Source organism: Apodemus sylvaticus, chromosome 1, assembly GCF_947179515.1.
Source record: "Apodemus sylvaticus chromosome 1, mApoSyl1.1, whole genome shotgun sequence".
Taxonomy (NCBI): domain Eukaryota; kingdom Metazoa; phylum Chordata; class Mammalia; order Rodentia; family Muridae; genus Apodemus; species Apodemus sylvaticus.
Genome location: NC_067472.1, coordinates 153,153,744 through 153,166,282, shown reverse-complemented (window position 1 = coordinate 153,166,282; position 12,539 = coordinate 153,153,744). Strand labels below are relative to the sequence as shown.

At 42.1% G+C, this 12,539-nt stretch overlaps 7 non-coding genes across 7 annotated transcripts; all 7 read right to left on the bottom strand.

Annotated features, from left to right (window-relative positions):
* Positions 1-493: 493 nt before the first annotated feature.
* LOC127676785 (small nucleolar RNA SNORD115) lies at positions 494-572 on the bottom strand. Its single transcript, XR_007976206.1, has one exon. It is a non-coding gene; the product is annotated as a small nucleolar RNA SNORD115 (small nucleolar RNA).
* A 1,758-nt stretch (positions 573-2,330) lies between these two features.
* LOC127676784 (small nucleolar RNA SNORD115) lies at positions 2,331-2,409 on the bottom strand. The gene has a single exon (XR_007976205.1). It is a non-coding gene; the product is annotated as a small nucleolar RNA SNORD115 (small nucleolar RNA).
* A 1,756-nt stretch (positions 2,410-4,165) lies between these two features.
* On the bottom strand, positions 4,166-4,244 carry LOC127676969 (small nucleolar RNA SNORD115). Its single transcript, XR_007976375.1, has one exon. It is a non-coding gene; the product is annotated as a small nucleolar RNA SNORD115 (small nucleolar RNA).
* Positions 4,245-6,000: 1,756 nt separating this feature from the next.
* On the bottom strand, positions 6,001-6,079 carry LOC127676782 (small nucleolar RNA SNORD115). The gene has a single exon (XR_007976204.1). It is a non-coding gene; the product is annotated as a small nucleolar RNA SNORD115 (small nucleolar RNA).
* Positions 6,080-7,833: 1,754 nt separating this feature from the next.
* On the bottom strand, positions 7,834-7,912 carry LOC127676781 (small nucleolar RNA SNORD115). The gene has a single exon (XR_007976203.1). It is a non-coding gene; the product is annotated as a small nucleolar RNA SNORD115 (small nucleolar RNA).
* Positions 7,913-9,671: 1,759 nt separating this feature from the next.
* LOC127676780 (small nucleolar RNA SNORD115) lies at positions 9,672-9,750 on the bottom strand. Its single transcript, XR_007976202.1, has one exon. It is a non-coding gene; the product is annotated as a small nucleolar RNA SNORD115 (small nucleolar RNA).
* A 1,756-nt stretch (positions 9,751-11,506) lies between these two features.
* LOC127676779 (small nucleolar RNA SNORD115) lies at positions 11,507-11,585 on the bottom strand. Its single transcript, XR_007976201.1, has one exon. It is a non-coding gene; the product is annotated as a small nucleolar RNA SNORD115 (small nucleolar RNA).
* Between the last annotated feature and the right edge of the window lie 954 nt (positions 11,586-12,539).

The window sequence follows — 12,539 nt, the reverse complement described above, 5'->3', positions numbered from 1 at the left end:
GACATATTATTGGGTTTTTCAAAAATTATTTTACTTCTCTTAATCATTTTGTGTCCAGGGTGGTCCTTACTCAGAATTAAACTCTTTTCTATGCATGCTTAAATTTTTCCTACAATGTAAAACTGGAGAATGAGTGAGAATTTGAGTCCATGCTCTTACGGACATGTCTTTTGTAAGGGAAGGTATGAGTCAGGAAACTTCCACTTACCTGTGACCTGTGATTTTCTGGCATCCCAGAGGGCATGGCAGATGACTGCAAAAGAGTAGAAAGAAATGGTTATCAGCAATGTGTTGTCCTCGTACAGTTGCACAAAAATAGAATGCTACACTCGGTGCTTGTTGGCCTGCACTGCTATCCAACCAAGCGTCACTATGAGTGTCCAGGTTTGCTCTCATCAGAATCAGGAAATGTGCCTCTGAGGACCTCATGAAAGGTCCCCAAGTGATCCCCAAATAGTAAAAGGACCACGGCTTTGAACTCTGTAACCTGGTTGGGCCTCAGCGTAATCCTATTGAGCATGATTTTTATGTCATCACCTCTCTTCATGACATTGGGCTGTCATCATAGACCCAGGAGTAGAGAGAAAGTAGGTATTTGTGCTTTTATATCTGCTATCCACATCCTTACCTGGCTACAGAACACTTTCTCGGCGTTGAGTTGGTCACAGGTATGTGGGTAGGTTTGCAGAGTAGAAAGCTCTTCAAAGGAGGCAAGGGGTCGCTGCCTGGAAAGTTTTTTGAATAGTTTCTCTAGAGGAGGAAAGAGCAAGCTGTCAAACCCCTGGTTGACACTCCTATACATGAAACTTAAACCTCAGAGGAATTGTAGGAAATCTCTACATGAATAATACCTTCACAGTGGCACCCCCGGGAAACTGACTCTAAGATTCCTACCACTGCCTGTACCACAAATTTTCATGGCTTTCACTTTATGAGGTAAAAATGGTACAGAGTTCCACTCATTTCACACGAAGACTTACTGCTTCTTGTGGAAGCAATCTCCTCACAACGTATCACTTTCATGTATTTATGCGTAGGGGACAACTCTCAGGTTGAAGCCCCTGAATCCTAAGGATAGGTCTACAAAAGGTCATTACAGGATCTCGAGTCTAAAGAAAGAGACACGTGTATTCCATATTCAAGGTTCCGGGATCATATCCTCCCCCCTCAATGTCTATCTTGCATACTTGCAATAACTGGGAAATGCTCTTACTAAAATTTTGGAATTTACATATTCCCAGGGGACAGGGAATTTGGACTGCAATAGGTCCATTTGTGATAAGGTTTAATGGATTTACAAGTCAATTAACACAGGATCCCAATGTTGCAAGGAACTTGCCAGCAATGTTGTCATGAGTCACAGTGGCATTAGGTTCAACAACACAAAGATTGCCCTGATACCACCTCAGAAAATTACCTCAAGCTTCTGGATGATTCTACACTGACCTGTAGTCAGAGTAGAAATGATGTTTCGGGAGGAAATTTGGTAAGAAAAGGGACCATAGTTGAGGAAGTGAGCTACAACTTTTAAATAAAGGCAACTTCCCTGTTGCGTGATAGTTTTTCCTATATTGCTGAAAGGTGTGCCAATTGGGAGCAATTCATGTGGACACCAGCAGTAGTGTAGATCACAGACTGGACTATATGTCTTTCATTCAACAATAAGGCAAAGCTCTGTACTCAGTGTCTCTAGTGTCATGGGAAAAGAGAATTGTACAAAGCAATGGATATGTGTGATGATTCCTGGCAACCATATAGAAAACATTGGTGGAGACTACAAATTTGGGTATGTGTCATCCTCCGCTACACATGAGACACTGCTCATGATGATGTGTGAAATATTATTGGGTTTTTCAAAAATTATTTTACTTCTCTTAATCATTTTGTGTCCAGGGTGGTCCTTACTCAGAATTAAACTCTCTTTTCTATGGATGCTTAAATTTTTCCTACAATGTAAAATTGGAGAATGAGTGAGAATTTGAGTCCATGCTCTTAGGGACATGTCTTTTCTAAGGGAAGGAATGAGTCAGGAAACTTCCACTTACCTGTGATCTGTGATTCTCTGGCTTCCAAGAAGGCATGGCAGATGACTGCAAAAGAGTAGAAAGAAATGGTCATCAGCAATGTGTAGTCCTCGCACACTTGCACGAAAATAGAATGCTACACTCGGTGCTTGTTGGCCTGCACTGCTAGCCAACCAAGCTTCACCATGAGTGTCCATGTTTGCTTTCATCAGAAACAGGAAAGCGCCTCTGAGGACCTCAGGAAAGGTCCCCAAGTGATCCCCAAATAGTAAGAGGACCACGGCTTTGAACTCTGTAAACCTGGTTGGGCCTCAGCGTAATCCTATTGAGCATGATTTTTATGTCATCACCTCTCTTCATGACATTGGGCTGTCATCATAGACCCAGATGTAGAGAGACAGTAGCTATTTCTGCTTTTATATCTGCTATCCACATCCTTACCTGGCTAAGGAACACTTTCTCGGCGTTGAGAATGGTCACAGGTAAGTGGGTAAGTTTGCAGGGTTTGAAGCTCTTCAAAGGAGGAAAGGGGTTCCTGCCTGGAAAGTTTGTTGAATGTTTTCTCTAGAGGAGGAAAGAGGAAGTGGTCAAACCCCTGGTTGACACTTCTATACATGAAACTTAAACCTCAGAGAAATTGTAGGAAATCTCTACATGAATAATACCTTCACAGTGGCACCCCCGTGAAGCTGACTCTAAGATTCCTACCACTGCCTGTACAACAAGTTTTCATGACTTTCACTTTATGAGGTAATATGGCACAGAGTTCCACTCATTTCACACGAAGACTTACTGCTTCTTGTGGAAGCAATCTCCTCACAACGAATCACTTTCATGTAACTATGCATAGGGGACAACTCTCAGGTTGAAGCCCCTGAATCCTAAGGATAGGTCTACAAAAGGTCATTACAGGATCTCGAGTCTAAAGAAAGAGACACCTGTATTCCATAATCAAGGTTCCGGGATCATATCCTCCCCCCTCAAGGTCTATCTTGCATACTTGCAATCACTGGGAAATGCTCTTACTAAAATTATGGGATTTACAGATTCCCAGGGGACAGGGAATTTGGACTGCAATAGGTCCATTTGTGATAAGGTTTAATGGATTTCCATGTCAGTTAACACAGGTTCCCAAGGTTGCAAGGAACTTTCCAGCAATGTTGTCATGAGTCACAGTGGCATTAGGTTCAACAACAAAAAGGTTGCCCTGATACCACCTCAGAAAATTAGCTCAAACTTCTGGGTGATTCTACACTGACCTGTAGTCAGAGTAGAAATAATGTTTGGGGAGGAAATTTGGTAAGAAAAGTGACCAGAGTTGAGAAAGAGAGCTACAACTTTTAAATAAAGGCAACTTCCCTGTTGCGTGATAGTTTTACCTATATTGCTGAAAGGTGTGCCAATTGGGAGCAATTCATGTGGACAACAGCAGTAGTGTTGATCACAGACTGGACTATATGTCTTTCATTCAACAATAAGGCAAAGCTCTGTACTCAGTGCCTCTAGTGTCATGTGAAAAGAGAATTCTACAAAGCAATGTATATGGGTGATGATTCAAGGCCACCATATAGAAAACATTGGTGGAGACTACAAATTTGGGTATGTGTCATCCTCCTCTACACATGAGACACAGCTCATGATTATGTGTGAAATATTATTTGGTTTTTCAAAAATTATTTTACTTCTCTTAATCATTTTGTATCCAGGGTGGTCCTTACTCAGAATTAAACTCTTTTCTATGCATGCTTAAATTTTTCCTACAATGTAAAACTGGAGAATGAGTGAGAATTTGAGTCCATGCTCTTACGGACATGTCTTTTGTAAGGGAAGGAATGAGTCAGGAAACTTCCATTTACCTGTGACCTGTGATTTTCTGGCATCCCAGAGGGCATGGCAGATGACTGCAAAAGAGTATAAAGAAATGGTCATCAGCAATGTGTGGTCCTCGCACAGTTGCACAAAATAGAATGCTACACTCGGTGCTTGTTGGCCTGCACTGCTAGCCAACCAAGCTTCACCATGAGTGTCCAGGTTTGCTTTCATCAGAAACAGGAAAAGCGCCTCTGAGGACCTCAGGAAAGTTCCCCAAGTGATCCCCAAGTAGTAAGAGGACCACGGTTTTGAACTCTGTAAACCTGGTTGGGCCTCAGCGTAATCCTATTGAGCATGATTTTTATGTCATCACCTCTCTTCATGACATTGGGCTGTCATCATACACCCAGATGTAGAGAGACAGTAGCTATTTCTGCTTTTATATCTGCTATCCACATCCTTACCTGGCTAAGGAACACTTTCTCGGCGTTGAGAATGGTCACAGGTAAGTGGGTAAGTTTGCAGGGTAGGAAGCTCTTCAAAGGAGGCAAGGGGTTCCTGCCTGGAAAGTTTGTTGAATGTTTTCTCTAGAGGAGGAAAGAGCAAGTGGTCAAACCCCTGGTTGACACTCCTATACATGAACCTTAAACCTCAGAGAAATTGTAGGAAATCTCTACATGAATAATACCTTCACAGGGGCACCCCCGTGAAGCTGACTCTAAGACTCCTACCACTGCCTGTACCACAAGTTTTCATGACTTTCACTTTATGAGGTAATATGGCACAGAGTTCCACTCATTTCACACGAAGACATACTGCTTCTTGTGGAAGCAATCTCCTCACAACGAATCACTTTCATGTAACTATGCATAGGGGACAACTCTCAGGTTGAAGCCCCTGAATCCTAAGGATAGGTCTACAAAAGGTCATTACAGGATCTCGAGTCTAAAGAAAGATACACGTGTATTCCATAATCAAGGTTCCGGGATCATATCCTCCCCCCTCAAGGTCTATCTTGCATACTTGCAATCACTGGGAAATGCTCTTACTAAAATTATGGGATTTACAGATTCCCAGGGTCAGGGAATTTGGACTGCAATAGGTCCATTTGTGATAAGGTTTAATGGATTTCCATGTCAGTTAACACAGGTTCCCAAGGTTGCAAGGAACTTTCCAGCAATGTTGTCATGAGTCACAGTGGCATTAGGTTCAACAACACAAAGATTGCCCTGATACCACCTCAGAAAATAAGCTCAAGCTTCTGGGTGATTCTACACTGACCTGTAGTCAGAGTAGAAATGATGTTTGGGGAGGAAATTTGGTAAGAAAAGGGACCAGAGTTGAGGAAGAGAGCTACAACTTTTAAATAAAGGCAACTTCCCTGTTGCGTGATAGTTTTACCTATATTGCTGAAAGGTGTGCCAATTGGGAGCAATTCATGTGGACACCAGCAGTAGTGTTGATCACAGACTGGACTATATGTCTTTCATTCAACAATAAGGCAAAGCTCTGTACTCAGTGCCTCTAGTGTCATGTGAAAAGAGAATTCTACAAAGCAATGGATATGGGTGATGATTCAAGGCCACCATATAGAAAACATTGGTGGAGACTACAAATTTGGGTATGTGTCATCCTCCTCTACACATGAGACACAGCTCATGATTTTGTGTGAAATATTATTGGGTTTTTCAAAAATTATTTTACTTCTCTTAATCATTTTGTGTCCAGGGTGGTCCTTACTCAGAATTAAACTCTTTTCTATGCATGCTTAAATTTTTTCTACAATGTAAAACTGGAGAATGAGTGAGAATTTGAGTCCATGCTCTTACGGACATGTCTTTTCTAAGGGAAAGAATGAGTCAGGAAACTTCCATTTACCTGTGTCCTGTGATTTTCTGGCATCCCAGAGGGCATGGCAGATGACTGCAAAAGAGTAGAAAGAAATGGTCATCAGCAATGTGTTGTCCTCGCACAGTTGCACAAAAATAGAATGCTACACTCGGTGCTTGTTGGCCTGCACTGCTAGCCAACCAAGCTTCACCATGAGTGTCCAGGTTTGCTTTCATCAGAAACAGGAAAAGCGCCTCTGAGGACCTCAGGAAAGGTCCCCAAGTGATCCCCAAATAGTAAGAGGACCACCGCTTTGAACTCTGTAAACCTGGTTGGGCCTCAGCGTAATCCTATTGAGCATGATTTTTATGTCATCACCTCTCTTCATGACATTGGGCTGTCATCATAGACCCAGATGTAGAGAGACAGTAGCTATTTCTGCTTTTATATCTGCTATCCACATCCTTACCTGGCTAAGGAACACATTCTCGGCGTTGAGAATGGTCACAGGTAAGTGGGTAAGTTTGCAGGGTAGAAAGCTCTTCAAAGGAGGCAAGGGGTTCCTGCCTGGAAAGTTTGTTGAATGATTTCTCTAGAGGAGGAAAGAGCAAGTGTCAAACCCCTGGTTGACCCTCCTATACATGAAACTTAAACCTCAGAGAAATTGTAGGAAATCTCTACATGAATAATACCTTCACAGTGGCACCCCCGTGAAGCTGACTCTAAGATTCCTACCACTGCCTGTACCACAAGTTTTCATGACTTTCACTTTATGAGGTAATATGGCACAGAGTTCCACTCATTTCACACGAAGACTTACTGCTTCTTGTGGAAGAAATCTCCTCACAACGAATCACTTTCATGTAACTATGCATAGGGGACAACTCTCAGGTTGAAGCCCCTGAATCCTAAGGATAGCTCTACAAAAGGTCATTACAGGATCTCGAGTCTAAAGAAAGAGATACGTGTATTCCATAATCAAGGTTCTGGGATCATATCCTCCCCCCTCAAGGTCTATCTTGCATACTTGCAATCACTGGGAAATGCTCTTACTAAAATTAAGGGATTTACAGATTCCCAGGGGACAGGGAATTTGGACTGCAATAGGTCCATTTGTGATAAGGTTTAATGGATTTCCATGTCAGTTAACACAGGTTCCCAAGGTTGCAAGGAACTTTCCAGCAATGTTGTCATGAGTCACAGTGGCATTAGGTTCAACAACACAAAGCTTACCCTGATACCACCTCAGAAAATTAGCTCAAGCTTCTGGGTGATTCTACACTGACCTGTAGTCAGAGTAGAAATGATGTTTGGGGAGGAAATTTGGTAAGAAAAGGGACCAGAGTTGAGAAAGAGAGCTACAACTTTTCAATAAAGGCAACTTCCCTGTTGCGTGATAGTTTTACCTATATGCTGAAAGGTGTGTCAATTGGGAGCAATTCATGTGGACACCAGCAGTAGTGTTGATCACAGACTGGACTATATGTCTTTCATTCAACAATAAGGCAAAGCTCTGTACTCAGTGCCTCTAGTGTCATGTGAAAAGAGAATTCTACAAAGCAATGGATATGGGTGATGATTCAAGGCCACCATATAGAAAACATTGGTGGAGACTACAAATTTGGGTATTTGTCATCCTCCTCTACACATGAGACACAGCTCATGATTTTGTGTGACATATTATTGGGTTTTTCAAAAATTATTTTACTTCTCTTAATCATTTTGCGTCCAGGGTGGTCCTTACTCAGAATTAAACTCTTTTCTATGCATTTTTAAATTCTTCCTACAATGTAAACCTGGAGAATGAGTGAGAATTTGAGTCCATGCTCTTACGGACATGTCTTTTGTAAGGGAAGGTATGAGTCAGGAAACTTCCACTTACCTGTGACCTGTGATTTTCTGTCATCCCAGAGGGCATGGCAGATGACTGCAAAAGAGTAGAAAGAAATGGTTATCAGCAACTTGTTGTCCTCGCACAGTTGCACAAAAATAGAATGCTACACTCGGTGCTTGTTGGCCTGCACTGCTATCCAACCAAGTGTCACTATGAGTGTCCAGGTTTGCTCTCATCAGAATCAGGAAAAGTGCCTCTGAGGACTTCATGAAAGGTCCCCAAGTGATCCCCAAATAGTAAAAGGACCACGGCTTTGAACTCTGTAACCTGGTTGGGCCTCAGCGTAATCCTATTGAGCATGATTTTTATGTCATCACCTCTCTTCATGACATTGGGCTGTCATCATAGACCCAGGAGTAGAGAGAAAGTAGCTATTTGTGCTTTTATATCTGCTATCCACATCCTTACCTGGCTACAGAACACTTTCTCGGTGTTGAGTTGGTCACAGTTATGTGGGTAGGTTTGCAGAGTAGAAAGCTCTTCAAAGGAGGCAAGGGGTCCCTGCCTGGAAAGTTTTTTGAATAATTTCTCTAGAGGAGGAAAGAGCAAGCTGTCAAACCCTTGGTTGACACTCCTATACATGAAACTTAAACCTCAGAGGAATTGTAGGAAATCTCTACATGAATAATACCTTCACAGTGGCACCCCCGGGAAACTGACTCTAAGATTCCTACCACTGCCTGTACCACAAATTTTCATGGCTTTCACTTTATGAGGTAAAAATGGTACAGAGTTCCACTCATTTCACACGAAGACTTACTGTTTCTTGTGGAAGCAATCTCCTCACAACGTATCACTTTCATGTATTTATGCATAGGGGACAACTCTCAGGTTGAAGCCCCTGAATCCTAAGGATAGGTCTACAAAAGGTCATTACAGGATCTCGAGTCTAAAGAAAGAGACACGTGTATTCCATATTCAAGGTTCCGGGATCATATCCTCCCCCCTCAATGACTATCTTGCATACTTGCAATCACTGGGAAATGCTCTTACTAAAATTATGGAATTTACATATTCCCAGGGGACAGGGAATTTGGACTGCAATAGGTCCATTTGTGATAAGGTTTAATGGATTTACAAGTCAATTAACACAGGTTCCCAATGTTGCAAGGAACTTTCCAGCAATGTTGTCATGAGTCACAGTGGCATTAGGTTCAACAACACAAAGATTGCCCTGATACCACCTCAGAAAATTAGCTCAAGCTTCTGGATGATTCTACACTGACCTGTAGTCAGAGTAGAAATGATGTTTGGGGAGGAAATTTGGTAAGAAAAGGGACCATAGTTGAGGAAGTGAGCTACAACTTTTAAATAAAGGCAACTTCCCTGTTGCGTGATAGTTTTTCCTATATTGCTGAAAGGTGTGCCAATTTGGAGCAATTCATGTGGACACCAGCAGTAGTGTAGATCACAGACTGGACTATATGTCTTTCATTCAAAAATAAGGCAAAGCTCTGTACTCAGTGTCTCTAGTGTCATGGGAAAAGAGAATTGTACAAAGCAATGGATATGTGTGATGATTCCTGGCAACCATATAGAAAACATTGGTGGAGACTACAAATTTGGGTATGTGTCATCCTCCGCTACACATGAGACACAGCTCATGATGATGTGTGAAATATTAATGGGTTTTTCAGAAATTATTTTACTTCTCTTAATCATTTTGTGTCCAGGGAGGTCCTTACTCAGAATTAAACTCTCTTTTCTATGCATGCTTAAATTTTTCCTACAATGTAAAACTGGAGAATGAGTGAGAATTTGAGTCCATGCTCTTAGGGACATGTTTTTTCTAAGGGAAGGAATGAGTCAGGAAACTTCCACTTACCTGTGATCTGTGATTCTCTGGCTTCCAAGAAGACATGGCAGATGACTACAAAAGAGTAGAAAGAAATGGTCATCAGCAATGTGTAGTCCTCGCACACTTGCACGAAAATAGTATGCTACACTCGGTGCTTGTTGGCCTGCACTGCTAGCCAACCAAGCTTCACCATGAGTGTCCAGGTTTGCTTTCATCAGAAACAGGAAAAGCGCCTCTGAGGACCTCAGGAAAGGTCCCCAAGTGATCCCCAAATAGTAAGTGGACCACGGCTTTGAACTCTGTAAACCTGGTTGGGCCTCAGCGTAATCCTATTGAGCATGATTTTTATGTCATCACCTCTCTTCATGACATTGGGCTGTCATCATAGACCCAGATGTAGAGAGACAGTAGCTATTTCTGCTTTTATATCTGCTATCCACATCCTTACCTGGCTAAGGAACACTTTCTCGGCGTTGAGAATGGTCACAGGTAAGTGGGTAAGTTTGCAGGGTAGGAAGCTATTCAAAGGAGGCAAGGGGTTCCTGCCTGGAAAGTTTGTTGAATGATTTCTCTAGAGGAGGAAAGAGCAAGTGGTCAAACCCCTGGTTGACACTCCTATACATGAAAATTAAACCTCAGAGAAATTGTAGGAAATCTCTAAATGAATAATACCTTCACAGTGGCACCCCCGTGAAGCTGACTCTAAGATTCCTACCACTGCCTGTACCACAAGTTTTCATGACTTTCACTTTATGAGGTAATATGGCACAGAGATCCACTCATTTCACACGAAGACTTACTGCTTCTTGTGGAAGCAATCACCTCACAACGAATCACTTTCATGTAACTATGCATAGGGGACAACTCTCAGGTTGAAGCCCCTGAATCCTAAGGATAGGTCTACAAAAGGTCATTACAGGATCTCGAGTCTAAAGAAAGAGACACGTGTATTCCATAATCAAGGTTCTGGGATCATATCCTCCCCCCTCAAGGTCTATCTTGCATACTTGCAATCACTGGGAAATGCTCTTACTAAAATTATGGGATTTACATATTCCCAGGGGACAGGGAATTTGGACTGCAATAGGTCCATTTGTGATAAGGTTTAATGGATTTCCATGTCAGTTAACACAGGTTCCCAAGGTTGCAAGGAACTTTCCAGCAATGTTGTCATGAGTCACAGTGGCATTAGGTTCAACAACACAAAGATTGCCCTGATACCACCTCAGAAAATTAGCTCAAGCTTCTGGGTGATTCTACATTGACATTTATTCAGAGTAGAAATGATGTTTGGGGAGGAAATTTGGTTAGAAAAGGGACCAGAGTTGAGGAAGAGAGCTACTACTTTTAAATAAAGGCAACTTCCCTGTTGCGTGATAGTTTTACCTATATTGCTGAAATTTGTGCCAATTGGGAGCAATTCATGTGGACACCAGCAGTAGTGTTGATCACAGACTGGACTATATGTCTTTCATTCAACAATAAGGCAAAGCTCTGCACTCAGTGCCTCTAGTGTCATGTGAAAAGAGAATTCTACAAAGCAATGGATATGGGTGATGATTCAAGGCCACCATATAGAAAACATTGGTGGAGACTACAAATTTGGGTATGTGTCATCCTCCTCTACACATGAGACACAGCTCATGATTATGTGTGAAATATTATTGGGTTTTTCAAAAATTATTTTACTTCTCTTAATCATTTTGTGTCCAGGGTGGTCCTTACTCAGAATTAAACTCTTTTCTATGCATGCTTAAAATTTTCCTACAATGTAAAACTGGAGAATGAGTGAGAATTTGAGTCCATGCTCTTACGGACATGTCTTTTGTAAGGGAAGGAATGAGTCAGGAAACTTCCACTTACCTGTGACCTGTGATTTTCTGGCATCCCAGAGGGCATGGCAGATGACTGCAAAAGAGTAGAAAGAAATGGTCATCAGCAATGTGTTGTCCTCGCACAGTTGCACAAAAATAGAATGCTACACTCGGTGCTTGTTGGCCTGCACTGCTATCCAACCAAGCGTCACTATGAGTGTCCAGGTTTGCTCTCATCAGAATCAGGAAAAGTGCCTCTGAGGACCTCATGAAAGGTCCCCAAGTGATCCCCAAATAGTAAAAGGACCACGGCTTTGAACTCTGTAACCTGGTTGGGCCTCAGCGTAATCCTATTGAGCATGATTTTTATGTCATCACCTCTCTTCATGACATTGGGCTGTCATCATAGACCCAGGAGTAGAGAGAAAGTAGCTATTTGTGCTTTTATATCTGCTATCCACATCCTTACCTGGCTACAGAACACTTTCTCGGCGTTGAGAATGGTCACAGGTATGTGGGTAGGTTTGCAGAGTAGAAAGCTCTTCAAAGGAGGCAAGGGGTCCCTGCCTGGAAAGTTTTTTGAATAATTTCTCTAGAGGAGGAAAGAGCAAGCTGTCAAACCCCTGGGTGACACTCCTATAGCTGAAACTTAAACCTCAGAGGAATTGTAGGAAATCTCTACATGAATAATACCTTCACAGTGGCACCCCCGGGAAACTGACTCTAAGATTCCTACCACTGCCTGTACCACAAATTTTCATGGCTTTCACTTTATGAGGTAAAAATGGTAGAGTTCCACTCATTTCACACGAAGACTTACTGCTTCTTGTGGAAGCAATCTCCTCACAACATATCACTTTCAAGTATTTATGCGTAGGGGACAACTTTCAGGTTGAAGCCCCTGAATCCTAAGGATAGGTCTACGAAAGGTCATTACAGGATCTCGAGTCTAAAGAAAGAGACACGTGTATTCCATATTCAAGGTTCCGGGATCATATCCTCCCCCCTCAATGACTATCTTGCATACTTGCAATCACTGGGAAATGCTCTTACTAAAATTATGGAATTTACATATTCCCAGGGGACAGGGAATTTGGACTGCAATAGGTCCATTTGTGATAAGGTTTAATGGATTTACAAGTCAATTAACACAGGTTCCCAATGTTGCAAGGAACTTGCCAGCAATGTTGTCATGAGTCACAGTGGCATTAGGTACAACAACACAAAGATTGCCCTGATACCACCTCAAAAAATTAGCTCAAGCTTCTGGATGATTCTACACTGACCTGTAGTCAGAGTAGAAATGATGTTTGGGGAGGAAATTTGGTAAGAAAAGGGACCATAGTTGAGGAAGTGAGCTACAACTT